This window comes from Pogoniulus pusillus, chromosome 13, assembly GCF_015220805.1.
Source record: "Pogoniulus pusillus isolate bPogPus1 chromosome 13, bPogPus1.pri, whole genome shotgun sequence".
Taxonomy (NCBI): Eukaryota; Metazoa; Chordata; class Aves; order Piciformes; family Lybiidae; genus Pogoniulus; species Pogoniulus pusillus.
In genome coordinates, this window is record NC_087276.1 from 11,074,895 (window position 1) to 11,087,561 (window position 12,667).

General features: G+C 38.5%; 1 protein-coding gene and 1 long non-coding RNA gene across 10 annotated transcripts in view; one reads left to right on the forward strand and one right to left on the reverse strand.

The window, feature by feature from the left end:
* SHISA9 (shisa family member 9) overlaps positions 1-12,667 on the forward strand; it is a 184,243-nt gene that overhangs the window by 126,188 nt on the left and 45,388 nt on the right. The window lies entirely within an intron of this gene.
* LOC135180503 (uncharacterized) overlaps positions 1-12,667 on the reverse strand; it is a 290,154-nt gene that overhangs the window by 11,208 nt on the left and 266,279 nt on the right. For all 6 annotated transcript variants that reach the window (XR_010304457.1, XR_010304459.1, XR_010304460.1 and 3 more), the window contains one exon: positions 11,141-11,249. This is a non-coding gene — a long non-coding RNA (uncharacterized LOC135180503). The remainder of the gene's footprint in view (positions 1-11,140; positions 11,250-12,667) is intronic.

A 12,667-nucleotide genomic window follows, 5' to 3' on the forward strand; every position in this document is an offset into this window, starting at 1 on the left:
TTTCTCTGTGTAAGAGAAGATGATGTGAAAGTCATTACACAAAACTCAGGTAGAAAAAGAGCCCCGACTCCTAAAAAAAGAGAGAAGAATGAAAGGAATGGAGTTGCAAGGGTGAGTGCAGGCAATGCAAATCACTTAGGAGTTAAAGGGAAGGCAGAGATATCTAAAGTTACAATCGTAGTCTGCTGCAGGCCACCGGACCAGAAAGACCAAGCAGATGAGGCCCTCTGTAGATGGACAGGAGCAGCCTCATATTCATAAGACCTCATCCTCATGGGGGAGTTCAGCAATCCCAGTATTTGCTGCAGGGATGACACAGCAGGGTATTAGCAATCTGGGAGGTTCCTGGAATGCACTGATGATAGAGGAGCAAACAAGGATATCTTGTTCACACCAACAAGAGAGACTGGTAGGGAATGTGAACCTTAAGGGCAAGGTCCTCAGAGTGACGTTTAAAAACATTGTTGACAACACAGTGGGATTGAGGCACCTTCAGCAAGTTTGCCGATGACACCAAGCTGTGTGGTGCAGTCAGCACACTGTAGATAAGGGTTACCATCCAGAGGGATGTGATATTGGTGAGGCTCTGGAACAGGTTGGTACAGAGATGTTGTGGATGCCTCTTCCACAGAAGTGCCTAATGCCAGATTGGAAGGGGCTTTGAGAAAGAAAGTATAGTGAAAGGTGTCCTTTCCTGTGACAGAGGGTTGGAACTAGATGATCTTCAGAGTCTCTTCCACGCCAAAACAATCTATGATTGTATGATAAATGAGGCTGACATAGAGAACCTTCTGCATTATGCATTGGGAGACAGAGGAAAGCTCAATTGTACAGTCCAAAGCAGAATAAAGCGTATTTACTGATCTAAAGAGAAAGATAAAGCAATAGGTGCAGATAAGAACATTTCTGTTTGTTAGCATCATGATTCAAACCCATTTACTGACCATCCACCTTAGAAACTATCTTCATTATTGCCATAATGTTGTGATACTTACTGCTCACTTTGACAGAGTGCACTCTAGATGAGCAAAATACAAGGAAATACAAGTATCACTTCCATGCAGTTTAACAGTCTTTCACTTTGCCTGCCCAGTGTGAGGAACCGAGTCTCTGTTCTTTGTGACAGAGAAAGAACAGTAAATCTGCACCGCCGAGCAGCAGTAAACTTGGCACTCAATGCTAGGAAGTATGATGTAATAGAGGTATTCATGAGTCCCTCTGGGTTTAGAAGTCTTTTAGATCTCCTTTTTTTGGTGTGTGTGCAAAAGCTTAAAACATAATCTAGTCACTCACAAAGACATTTGCTGAGTTTAAGTGCAAGTCCACCTGTGACAGCATTTTGTCTGCTAAGAGTACCCACGTCATATGATCCACTAGACAGAAGACAAAAGAATAGATATCAAAGGGCAATGTCAGTGTTTTCTGAGCAATAAAACTCATTCTCATCAATAACCTCTACCCAGAGCCCTCAAAACTCTCCCAAGAAACAAATAAAAAATCATTGGCTTTTGAATAGGAGCTTGGTAGGACTGCCAGAGAGAGCACTGCAAAGTAGAAAAACAAAGCAAAATCGGATGTTGTTCACAATCACACAAGGATGAACTGAGCTTACTGGGGTTAGGCTTCTTTCCTGCTACCTGCTATTCTTTCCTGCCTTCCCCCACATAATTTCCCTCTCTCTCCCGTGTTGCTTTTAAAAATAAATAGTAATAATTAAAAAGTAAATTAATTGCATGAGCCATTTTACTGTGCAGATCCACAAACAGTTGCATCTTTGCAACTCAGCAGGTTGTAAATTTCACCATGGTGGGACAAATAAGAGACTGGGGGAAAGTGGAAGTGTCTGAAATAGGCTTTGGTGGCAATAAGAGTTGCAAGAAAATACAGCAAAGATGTGAACAGAATTTTACTTTGGATTTTTTCTCTCTGCTGTGATGAATTATAATAGAAGTGAAAAGATGAACAGAGGTGAGAACCTCCAACTATACCAAAATCCAAGCATCTGAAAAATGAAGCAGGGGAAAAAAGTAATTACACTTCTTGTGCATTAGCTGTGACAGCATGCTAATCTTAACACACAGCTCAGGGTGAACAAACAACTGCAAAAAACCTAGATGTGAACATAGGTAAAGAAAGAAATGTTTAAGAAAATTGTCACATATCAATTAACTACTTGCTCGGAACAGATTTATTTCCCACCAAGCCCTTCAAAAGCCCAGTTTGGATCTCAGAACAGATATAGGAGAGAACTTGCTTCCTCAGAAATTGATGTGAAACTGGAACATTTTGTTTCTTAAGTTCTGTGTAGGCTGACCAAACTTTTCTGAGTGCTACCAAGAACTAGTATTAGCGTTATTATGAGCACTGAAGTTTCTGGTTGCTAAGAAGCACTGACCTCTCTCAGGGAGCACATTGATTATCTGATGTATCTTTCACAAAGGCAAGAACGTAAAACACAGTTATTTGGAAATTAATGTACAGTCCTTTCAGTGAAGGAGTTTCAGACTGAAGTGGCTGTAGCCCGCTGGGTAAATGTCATCCTCAAATGGGCATCAAAAGCAAAGCTGAGGAAATTTGTCATTTTTTTCTGTCTCCTATAAAAATATAAAGCTTGGTAATTCATGTTGATTGTAAGTCTTCCACCACTGCTTACAACAACTATGCCTGGCAACTAATGGCATTTGGGGAGCAGTTTGTGCACATTCTGTATCAATGTTATGAAATTTGTAAAGCAGATGGAGTCGCTCTGCTACGGCAACCTAAACACCCCTGTGGCTTTTATTTGTCAAATACACACATTGCACAAACATCCTGATTGCCTCTGCATCAAGGAAATCAATCACATCCTGAGTCCTCAGCAAGAGCCCTGAGCCCTGCTCAATCCTTTATAGCATGGTGTATGTCTGTCACTGAGCTGTGACTGGAAGCTACTCACAGCATCACCGGCCAGGCTATCCGAGGGCCTACAGATTAACACTTTTGCTTCATACCAGATCTGTTAAGAAGCATTTTCAAGACCAACAAACAGATGAAACACTGTGGTTTTACTGTAAATTTGGGTAGCTGAGGAAACGAGACAATGATCCAATGGGTGAGTGTATTGCCATTTTATATGTTACAGCTGTGTGGCTTCTTAATAGCTCTGCTCTCTTAAGGTTTCCCAGTTGACTTTACTGCTATATTTAACGAACTAAATATAGCAAATACTTGACTCAGATTTGTGGAGTGATAGTGCACCATTTCTCACAAGACACCCATGCTGGCAAATACAATTTAGGCCCTGGCATAATGCTATATGGTGTGTCTAGGGATGTAACCCCAAAATTGCCCCAGGGGCTCTTCCCTGGTAGCCAGTAATATACTGAGGGAGGTGGAACCAGGGACAAGGCATTTCACCTCACGTCCAGATACCCTTAGCCACTGTCGCCAGGGAGAATCTATTGTGTGAAATCTCCCTGCTCTAATTCTACTAACAACTTATCCAACATTTCTAATTGTATAACTATCCACTAGCCTAGTGAGAGGGGAGGGTAATTTTTAATTGGATGGCAGCTTTGGGTGGATTTTTAAAACTCTGAGTACTGTTTCTTACTATGATAAATACAGGTTAACTGAAATAGTTTTTCCTTCCTTGCAGAGCCAGGTGTTCTGCCTAACTCCCTAACTCCACCTCCTAGAGATCCCCAGTAAATATTTTGTTTGTCCTTTTTGAGGGTACACCAGACAAGCTGCTCAACTTTACGTATCACCTTTGGGATGCAACAAGACAGACAGGCCAGGGAGGTAACATCTGCTTCTTGCTGATCTTGAGAAAAAAGTTTATTCTTTCGCCTTGTTTGGGTTAGAACAGCACAAAGTAGCACTAGAATTACACCCTTTGTACATGCTCCCTTAGAAGAAACCTTTACTGCGGTAAAGGCAGATACATGGGAAGTACTCTAATCAACAAGAATTTCCAGAATTGAATGTTTGCTTTCAGCATCTGGGCCTTAACTCTGGCCTGTTTCATTGTCACTAGACAGTGAAACTAGTCCATGCTTTATGACTGTGAGCACCAAATTAAAATTCACTTACAAGATAATGTTTTGTTTTTTAAAAAAAAGAAAAAAAAACTTTTTAAAAGCACAAAGATTTGTCATAGTTTCACCCTATTTTTAAATTCTGATTTGCCTTTCTTTTTTTCCTGAGGAATTTATGAAACAAGCACTATACCTGAGTTCTTTTGTTTTTCATCTGTGGCAATATTGACGCACACTAAATCATCAATATATTTCTGTAAGATGCTGTAGCAACTTACTGTTCTGTACTTTTCTTTAAAAATGAGACTGAAAAAAAAGAGAATATATTAATGCCTTACTTCAAGCATATTTTATGCATTAAAAACACCATTATTCCAAAGCACTCCTTTATTAACAAACCCTTAAAGAGAGCACAAGGTTAACAAGGCAACTAGGTTATTCAGACTCAGGCTCTGCTAAATCAGGAGTGTTGATTTTGTGTTAGCTGGAGAACCATAAAAGATAATGCAGAAAGTGAATGAAACACAAATATCAGACAAATTCAATCTGGCTGGACCTGAAACTAACAATGGATGGGCTCTTTATATTTAACACATTATTATTGCTGAACACTTTAATTTACACGAGGAAATTAAAGTAAATCACTAGGGCAAAGATCAGCACAATCTACCAATTTCATTGAGCTTCACATTTGTGGAGTTTTTTTTTTGGTTTGTTTGTTTGTTTTAACATTTAATGTTTCAACATTTTCACTTTAAAAAAAATCAGTATTTCTTTGGTCTAATTTGTGACATATCCTGGCCAAATATGGTTCTCTAAGAACTTCCATTCTGGAGAGTGGAAGGCAGACTGTACCTTCCATGTGATTTCATATCATCTGAATGTTACAGAGCAATGGCCATTGTGCATCTCTTTTATGAAGCTTTTGCTTCACTTAAGCCTAGGACTTGACTCAGCTAAAAATGTGGTACCAGAATATCCTACAATAATGACAACAAAGTACGAGAAATATCCTTAAAGTAACATGTGTGATATTTTTACAGTTCTTACTATTCAGCTTCTAAAAAGAGACAGCCATAAAAAACAACACAGCCATCAATTCAAGCATATAATGCTCTGCAATGAACCCTTTAGCTGTCAGTGCTGTTCCTCCTATCTGTCCACTTGTCCAATAACAAAGGGAAACTGCTTTATAACTAGAAACAACTCTCACTTTGAAGGCTGTTATATTAATTTTTATATCTTTGTAAAAGTCCAACTACTTGAGGGCATTTGTAGAATCAAAACATATGCCAAAAGATAACCAAAATGTAACTCAAGAATTAAGTTCTAGAAATTGGAAAACCCAGTATCCACTTATACAGCAAAACACTGCGACATGCTTCAGCGCAGGGTATTTACTTTTAGAAGCACAGAGCCCGAGGGTTTTCAGGAGGGAGTGGTGACAGAGCAGTGCTTTAGTTAAAGGACCAATTCAGCATCTGGAGTGCAGATCAGGCTCAGGAGTGCAAACAGTGCAAATAAATCCCCTTCCCACAGAATCATTGTCTTTTCAAAACTATGAATCAACCTCTGCCTGCTGTTTTCCCTGTGTTCCCAGTTTCTTCATATTAATCTCAGGGAAACTGATAACATTTCTCCCTAGCTATTTTTCTAAAAATAGTGTGAAATTCACAAAACTTTTCCTAACTCATGCACCTCAGGGAACTAATATTCAAGATATGACTATAGGTACTTTGATACTAAGATACATCTCTCCAATATAGGATACAAATACTTTCAACAACAGACTTCAAAAGAGCAGAACTTTCCTCTGCTTCCAGTGTGGACTGATATGGTGACTTTTAGGCAACCACAAAAGAGCTAGAGATGGCTCACAGTTTCCTGACCTGGTCAAGTATGTCAGTAAGCACTTACAAATTATTTAGCAGTGGTTGAAAAATTAAAATGCCTTTGCTTACTCAGAATAGCAGATACCTGACTTTAATGTGCTACTTGCAATCATGAGTTGAAGCAGAGATGAAGTAGATGCACTTCTGGAGAAGATGACAACTTTTACTGCAATGGCTGCCAAGAAGGGTGAATGGCACTAGTAGATCATTCATTGCTGGAAGAGCTGGGGCCATAACCCTCTTGTTAGCCTATTAACACTTCTTAGGCAGCACTTTTTGTCTCGTGTATTTTCATCTTCACAGTTTCACCTACCCTTATATAGAAGTTATCAGTAAATGACTGGGAAGGCTACCAGGTTTGCAAAACTAATGTTTTTCTCATCGTCTGTTAGGAATAGAAAAGATTCACAAGGAGCAAAGGTCAGTTAGCTGGGGCACTTCTTGCCATTAAGCAGGAAGTATTTTCACATCCTTCCATAGAGGTAGATAAAGCAGCTGCCAGGCTTAAGCAATTAAGCTTCATTTCAGAAGTAGTTAGGTGGTTCAGAAGGAAAGAGATTTTATGAAGGAGTACATGTGGACCTGCTTTAGAAACGTGCACTAAGACTATCATACGAAGGACAATGGTTAATGATCCATGGATTTTTAACATGGGACCTTCATTTCAACATTTAGTGAAGCAAAAAATAGACAGATTGCAAAGAAAACAAATATAAGAGAGAGCAGCAGAAAAATAAAGGCAGGTATCCTGGCAAGTTTATACACTGCCTGTGCCAAAATGGAATCAAATTTTGCTCTCTTTAAATCCAGTTTGGTTTAAGCATGCTGCCATCACAGGATCATAGAGTGTTTTGTGCAGGAAGGGACATTTAAAAGTCATCTAGTCCAATCCCCCTGCAGTGAGCAGGGTGAATAACCATCCTGTCTCTCTGCAGTCTGTGAATAAGCACACACATTCAAAACCTACACTTCTTTACTCTCTCTTTCTGACAGTGAAGTGGTTTTGGGTTTTATTTTTAAAAGGTAGCATCTTTTCTAGTGCTGAATCATAATAAATACTTCATTAGAAGAAAAACACCCAACAACTAAGTTTGAAGCTAAGATTCTTAAACATTTTCTGTCTTTTCCTAGTCCATCCTATACCTAAAGATATAGGGCTAAGGAAAACAGTTAGGCTAATGGAGAGAAATGCCCAATTGTCCAAATAGGGTGGCTGTCTCTCTCTCTCTCTGTTAAGATGCTTGCTTTAAGAAATTCTAAGGAATCTCTAACAAAGAGATTATATACAATTCAGTATTTACTGTTGCTAAGAAAACAACAACAACAAAAAAAATACTGACACAAGAGAGCAGGTATAAGGCAAATTTCAGTGTTTCACTTGCAATTGCTTTGTATTTATTTATACTCCGAGATGGCTGTCCCACTTGCTTAGCCCCATGAAATGCCCTTCTGCTGTCTCTCATTTTATACAGTGAGGGGAAGTTAATCTCAGTTCACCATGTTGTAATTTACCTTGATACTGCTTTTCTCAGCTCGCTACATCATGCATACCAGTACCTATCAACCCATATTAAAAAGCTATACAGAATGTATATTTTTCTAGATAATACAATTCAGTTATTTAAATGAACTTATATAACTGTAAATATAAACCACCTTTTCCAATATGTTATATGTGTGCTAGTTTGAGACTAATTGGAATATTTTAATGAGAAAAATTAGATTATAGGCTGTGAAAAGGAAAAAATGCTGATGTCTTCTTCACTCATAGGCTTGCTGAGATGTATAAAAACAAGAACACAAACATAGATAAGACAGTCAGTGCGTGTGTCTCTGTTGCAGTCAGTGCCTGTGCTTTTTTTTTTTCTCCCTGTGTAACCCAACAAAGTCTGCTTCTAACCCCCCTTGATGATCCTGCAAACTCACCTTGCACCTAAAGCAAACTCTGGGGTAAGGTAGAGGTGTGGAAAGAAGGTGGAAGGGTGGTTGGGGGCCCTCCTGGGGACTCTGACTTCTGGGAGGGGCATTGTGTTTCTGTATTACTTTTAATTTGTGTATTTCTGTATATAGCAGTAAATACTGTAAATATCTGCTTGTATATTGTGCTAAGATGTAAATATAAAGCTTCATTCCTTAACAACCAGCTGGCTGAGTCTAGTCTGGGCGATTTCATAAAAGTGGGGGGCAGGTAACTCCCAAACCATCACATATGTTAGGGCAGGAGTATTTCAAAGCTACAAGTGGAAGGTGAAAACTGTTATCTTACTAAGAACTACATTTTTTATCATGGCATGATGCTGCATATAGATGCAGACCTCTCCAATCTTGTGGGTTACAAGGATTTAGCATTCCACTTAATGATTTTCTTTCCTTAGATGGTCTGAGATTTTATTCTGTGATCATTACATTAATTAACAATAAAATCAATTTTAGAAAGACTGCAGGTTTTACACAACATATATTAATAGGAGGAGGTGGGACAGGTTGGTCACACATTGACATATCAGGATTCATAAGCATTGATCTTACATGAAAGAACACTGTTAGAACTCACCTGTGAAAATCCAGAGAATGTGTCTTTTTGGTTAGGCTAGGCAAAGTGACATAAACAAGCAAGTATAATGATATGAGCCTAAGAGCCTTTCCCAATGGAAAGACTCATAAAACACCTCCCCCATATAGTCACTCAGCCCACCAAGAGAAAGAAAAAAAGATCTTGTTTAGCGTATCTTTTTCGTCATTATGTAATATTTCTGTATACAGTATCAAGAATCAAGGCTGTAGCTTTTTCCTTTACAATGACACAAGCTTAGAAACTCATCTCTGTTCAAGATAACACTCTATAGCAATATGCATAAGAGATTTCTCTTGGGTGACACAACAGATACAAGAATTGACAAAGAATCTGTTCAAGCTGTTACATGGGAATTCATACCTAACTATACTGAAATGAGAGAAGCATAGTCCAGAATGAATGTGAGAAGAGAATTTAAAGTTCCTTGGGCTGCTGCCCATAAGGTGAGCCCACTCAGTGTGAGCACCAAGCAGATTGTGTCAGCAGAGTCTATGCTCCAGTGTTCAGCAGTTTCAGGTGGAAAATAGAAATTTCACACCATTTCAGCAGTTACGCATGCAGGAAACTCAGTCTTGCCCTTTAGCATCCTGGTTAATGTGAAGCAACCATAGAAGTCAACAGAACTGTAGCTGGTACTGGAGATGGGAGCATTTGGCCCTGAGAGCTTTAGAAGAACTTCAATGACAGAAGATCAAGTACCAAAAAACTCTGTTTTGTGGCAGAGCACTATTCAGTGAGATTTTTTAATATCTGAGAAATTTTTTTACTGGTATAATTTATCAAGGTGTTTTGTGTGTGTATGTGCACTTCTCAGTTTATGCAGTAGCAAGTGCCCTGTCTTCTTGAATTCCTAACCTTTCCTTAATTTTCTGTGGTGGGCCAGGCAATAAATATGGATAAAGTCTTTCTGCATTACTTTAGGTACAATTGAGCATAGGGCATTTCCCTCAATATGCCCTCTTGCTGTAAGAGAAAGAATCCATGCCACCTCCATGTGCAACAGGCCAGACTAAGCAGCAGTGATGAGAAGTCAGAGCATTTACCCAGGGTTAAGGCTGATTCAGATCTTCCAGGCACGTACGTACGCTTTCACTGACAATTAAGATGCGCTCTTAACATAGTTTTCCCTCTTTTAACTTCAGCAAATTATAGGTTTTATGGGGGAACATCTTCCAAGGAGCAAGTGAGTTGTGCTGATGAATCTCAATTATTTGCTAATGAGATGTGTAATTCCTAAGTACCACTTTGAAAATGTACCTCACACTGTTTGAATGTATCCTTGTGTTCTCTTGGGGGGATGCAATTTTCTTGAACCTTGAAATGAGCTGGTAGAAGGAATCAGTACTTCATGCTTTCTGGGAAAAGCCTAAATCGCATGGAGCTGTATCAAAGTAGTAACTGTCGTGGGCAAGGAATGATTATAATGGTGTGAGGCTGAAAACTTTCAGATTCCCGTGTAATTGCAACAAGAGATTCTCACTGATGCGAAGCTAAGAAGAGGCAAAAGTGAATGTACTGCCATTTATTTATTTTTAAATGGAATGGACAGCTCAGAAATTGAATGGGTATGCACAGCTGGTGAAGTATGGCCAGAAAAATAATCAAAGAAAAAAGAAGGAAGGGATGGGGAGAGAGGGAGAAAGAGGGAGCAGAAGAGAGGAAGATAAGAAGTAAAATCACCACAATGGAAATGCAGTCTCAAAATACAGGAGTTACTAGTGTGGAAGATGCACGACCACATAAAGGATAACTAAAGGAACTAGAAATAGAATCAAACAAAAATAAAGTCATATTATTAAGCAACTTGACAGTAATTATTACTTTGCTTATTGGTTAAGTGGTTTTGCATAGTAAATATAGTTTTATACATAAAATAAATTGAAACATTCTGGCTTGGTAATACTAGAAAAAGAGTAAAATCTAAAAGCTGAATTTGGCTGCCATATACTTTATTTAAAATGTCCTCTTCTGATGTGTCACTGCTGTTAAAACAGCATGCCCTCAAAAGGTAGCAGTCACAGGAAAAGTGAGAGGTCTAATAATTAATTGCAGTGATATAATTACATGAAAAGTCTGTTTCTTTAGTAAGAACTGAAATGGCACTGGGAACAAAAGCTTTGCAGCGGAATGTTTAAATGATTAAATAAAGTGAAATAAGAGTGGTTAGAATGAAATTTCCGAAGATAAGCATTAGTGAGTAACTACATGTGACTAGAACCATTTCTACACTATCTGCATTACCCCAAGCAATTCATACTTGTGAATGCAGCCTCTCCTGAAGATCTCTAATTTTCTTTGGAGGTCCCGGATCAGTACTGTGGAACTATCAAGTATGATTTTGGGAAATTAAGTATCAGCAGATCTGAAGTTATTTTGTGGATGAAGTCAAGATACCTGAAGGAAGCTCCCACTCTAAAATCACAGCCTCCTTTCAGACTCTGGTATCACCATGACTATATATCAATATCCTATGTGAATCCTCACTAAAAGTTGTCTGGAGCACTCTGTTTAGGAGAAAGAGAATTGCTGGAAATCTTGTGTCCTCTAATTCACATTAGCCCAAGCCTGCCCACACAGTAAATGTAAGTAATGATACGATTTAAAAATGCACAAAAGGGAAAAGAGAAAAAAGAAAAAAACAATGTTGTACTTGCCATGAATTTAGAGATGATGAATGCAGTAGCTTAAAGTGAAAATATATTTATCCTCTTCTGTTTTCCACTTGCTAGTTCCTCTCAGACACATAACTTATTCTGTAGAAATCTGAAAAAAACAAATGTGTTTTCTCACATTACACTTCTGAAAAACAAATAACTGGCTGTAGGGTTAGATCCTTCCCAAGGGCTAAGTAAGAGTTAAACTGCTCTAAGAAGTTATCTTCATAAATTATAGCTATTGTATGCTATTAAATGTCAATTACTGAGGTATGCTGATTCCCACTGCATATTTATTAAGATTAATTTACAAAGTGTATTGAACATTTAAAAAATGTTAATAGATACAACTATTAATAAATCATCCTGACAACAATAAAAAAATCCCTCTTGTTCTTCAGTAAGACCACGAGGCTCATTAAATCTTTCAAATGAAACTATGACTCTTCCGTGAGATACAAAATTAGTGGTTTTCAGCTATTGCACTCAAACAACTGTCTCAGCTGCACAGGGATGCTGCATAGTGTCAGTGTGGTAATTTTCAATATATATAAAAGGTGCTGAAGGGTCTCTTCCCTCTAGCTGACTGCCATTTTTGCCTGCATTTGGTGATATCTTGCTGCCTTCAAAATTCCCAGGTCATGTTTCTGTAACAGGGGAAACCAGCCTGAAGCGCCGCAGAAGGAAGTGCCTCTGGAGGTTAGCTGACAAGTAATAGCTTAGGAAATTCCCATGTCAAAGATGAAAAATTATTTCCAAAGTCCCTTGTCAGTGTAGATTTTCAGTATTTATTCAGTTTACACATGATGACTTGAGGATACAAATGACTCTGCCATTTCATCATTTACAACCAACCCTCCAACACCTACAACAGCTGTTCACAAGAAAACAGTGTCAGGGAACTTGATTTTTTTTCATATGTTTGTTCATTTTATTCTTTTTTTATTACTATGACCTTTAAAAGTAATTATTTTTGCGTATTTCATTTGATCCTTCATGAGCTGCTCCCTCATCTCTCCTCTTTCCTACCTATTTTTCCCTAAATCTCTACCCAACATTGTCAGCGGGTGCGTTCCACTGATTTTTGTGTTGGCCTTCCCTTGCAACCTATTTTCCTAACATTTGGTTCTCTGTTAGCCTATGTCCCTAAAAACACTACCAACATGATTATCAGCTGCTGATTTTTCTCTCCTGCTCCTTTTATTAAAACATTTGGAAGACTATTCTTTGCTGCCCTGGTGACTCCTTTGCAGTTTGGAGCTGGCAGTTCTAGTTGTTTTTCCTAGGGTAATTCATCTTCTCACTTTCTATGCACAGTTACTAACAAATCAATCAAACTCCTACATCAGAATTTAGCAGAGGCCTCGGACGTCAGGCTACACTATTTCAACTTGTATTAAAAAGGGACACGTGAAAAGGAGACAGAGTTGTTCCCTCATTTTGTTTGAATGGAAACAGCTATTTATTTGAATCTATGAGTGCTCATAAATCAGAGGCATGTGTAATAGAAGTAGCACAATCTCTTTG